This window comes from Schistocerca cancellata, chromosome 3 (assembly GCF_023864275.1).
Source record: "Schistocerca cancellata isolate TAMUIC-IGC-003103 chromosome 3, iqSchCanc2.1, whole genome shotgun sequence".
Lineage (NCBI taxonomy): Eukaryota > Metazoa > Arthropoda > Insecta > Orthoptera > Acrididae > Schistocerca > Schistocerca cancellata.
In genome coordinates, this window is record NC_064628.1 from 342,527,067 (window position 1) to 342,529,919 (window position 2,853).

General features: G+C 39.5%; 1 non-coding gene across 1 annotated transcript; it reads right to left on the reverse strand.

The window, feature by feature from the left end:
• Nucleotides 1-2,389: 2,389 nt before the first annotated feature.
• Trnas-cga (transfer RNA serine (anticodon CGA)) lies at nt 2,390-2,463 on the reverse strand. Its single transcript has one exon. It is a non-coding gene; the product is annotated as a tRNA-Ser (tRNA).
• Nucleotides 2,464-2,853: the final 390 nt, after the last annotated feature.

Sequence of the window (2,853 nt, forward strand, 5' to 3'; positions counted from 1 at the left end):
TCTTTCCATTTGGCAACAAACCTAAAATATAGATTAAATCAAAATTTATATGTTCAACATGTTACACAGTATTTTGTGTGTCAGACCTTACCTCAGGATAATTTTTTCCCCACTGAAATTCATGCACAGTACTAAAAAAACAGCCATGCAATAGAGGGTTAAGAGTTGAGAAAACATTCCTTTCTAAGAACTTCGTTTTTGTCATCATTTTTCTTTCCATTTCCTTGCTTGAGCGAAGCAAACTTACTGGTTACATGATCGAAGTCAATTGTAGCAGCTGTTCATGTTCTATCGACAAGATAACTGAAATGAACAGTCTGCTTCGCCTATAAGCGTACCGAACCTCACGTACGTAGTTTTTTACTATCTTTAATTAGCTGAAATTTGCTTTGACGGGATGCTACAGTTACTTTATAACACATACTTTAAAAAAGAAACTTCTAAATTCCCAGATGGAATGCTGTGTCTCTTTCTGCTGGAATCTGAATGCCGCTGTTTCGTAAACTACCTCAGCTGCATTTACATTTCTGCTACGGTATGTATTTGGCACCAAAATTTGATGCATATTTTTCAAAATAAGACGCAGAGCTCTCGTTTAAATGGTGTGTTATACGTGAGATCTGTTTCCCAGTTCACTTGTTATTTTATTAAATGCTTTGAGGCACTCTAGCGTAAATACTTTCATTCAAGTCCTCATTTGTCAGAAATCGGAAGCCTTCGGTCAAACAGCATAATTAGCTCAGCTACGGCGCGCCAACCTCCGAGAGTCTACAATACCGTAGTAAAGCAGTAGCAAAAACTCCATTGTTGAACATGAGTGGTGGCACCAATATCTGTAGATTCTGCCAACGACCGACATGGGCGATCGTCTCAAAATCAGAATGTCACTACATGCGCGGTCACACTGTAGCCCATCTCGTCGTCCGTATGTACAGACTTCGGACGACAATCGGTGAAACTGAAACCAGTTCGTTTTCTTTGGTCAAATTAACCGACGTTCTCGCCATGGAATATGGAATGCGAGAAGTTAAGTCCAAGAAAGAGTGAGTTTGAGTGGCATTCTGAGGATAAAAAATATCATAAACGGGATTTCGTTCGGAATCTATGGACCCAAATCACAGGTTTGTAGGAAAACACAGGTAGGCGAAATCTTTATCGGAAATTTCAGGCGTAAATTATAGCCTCAAAAAATAATTTTTTCATGTGACGGGGGAGGCTTGTAGTTACTGTAGTGGATCTTTCTGGGTTGTTGTAGATGGGTGCTTTGTTTGTTTACAACATGCTCCATTACACAATACTGGTATGTATGTATTTGTGTGCGTGTGTGTGTGTGTTTTAGATTATTATCATTATTATGAGAGAAGGGAGAGTGTGTCGGCACATAGCTTTCTCCTCGCGACTAGCAAGCACTAAGAGAGCTGCCAAGCTTAACATCTCCATCCGATGGGATCACCGTCAACAATACCACATGCCCTAATTTCATGATTAGATTAGATTAGATTAGTACTTGTTCGATAGATCATGAATACGACACTTCGTAATGACGTGGAACGTCTCAGGTTAATAAAAGGTGTCATACAAGATATTACATTACACAAATTACCCACTAACTATATCCAAAAATTCATCTAATGAGTAGAAGGAGTTGGCATTAAGAAATTCTTTTTAATTTCCTTTTAAATGCTTTACGGCTATCTGTCAGAATTTTGATGCTATTAGGTAAGTGACCAAAGACTTTTGTGGCAGCATTTGAGCTCTGTCCCATTCATACTGAGCCAAAGTTAGATTTAACCTTGAGTAGTGAAGATCATCCTTTCTCCTAGTGCTGTAGCCATGTACACTGCTATTACTTTTGAATTCGTTCGAATTGTTAATAACAAATTTCATAAGTGAATATATAAATTGTGAGGCTACAGTGAAGATCACTAGCTCTTTAAATAAGTGTCTGCAGGATGATCTTGGATGAGCTCCAGCAATTATTCTGATTACACGCTTTTGTGCAATGAACACTCTTTTACTCAATGATGAGTTACCCCAGAATATGATGCCATACGAAAGCAGCGAATGAAAATAGGCGTGGTAGGCTAAGTTACTGAGATGTAAATCGCCAAAATTTGCAATGACCCTAATAGCATAAGTAGCTAAACTCAAACGTTTCAACAGATCTTCTGTGTGTCTTTTCCAGTTCAATCCCTCATCAATGCATACACCTAGAAATTTTGAATATTCTACCTTGGCTACCGATTTCTGATCGAAGTCTATATTTATTAATGGTGTCATTCCATTCACTGTGTGGAACTGTATGTACTGTGTTTAGTCAAAGTTTATTGAGAGCCCATTTGCAGAGAACCACTTAATGATTTGAAACTTCCTGGGAGATTAAAACTGTGTCCCGGACCGAGACTCGAACTCGGGACCTTTGCCTTTCGCGGGCAAGTGCTCTACCAACTGAGCTACCCAAGAAGGACTCAGGCCCCGTCCTCACAGCTGTACTTCTACCAGTACCTCGTCTCCTACCTTCCAAACTTTACAGAAGCTCTCCTGCGAACCTTGCAGAACTACCACTCCTGAAAGAAAGGATATGCGGAGACATGGCTTAGCCACAGCCTGGGGGATGTTTCCAGAATGAGATTTTCACTCTGCCAGGAAGTTTCATATCAGCGCGCACTCCGCTGCAGAGTGAAAATCTCATTCTTCTTCACTTAATGATTTTCTGAAAAACATCGTTTACGATTTCACCTTTTGATTCTTGTCTGTTGGATGTGATAGCTATACGTGTATCATCGGCAAAAAGTACCAGCTTTGCATCTTCGTGAATATAGAATGGCAAGTCATTAATATATATTAAGAATA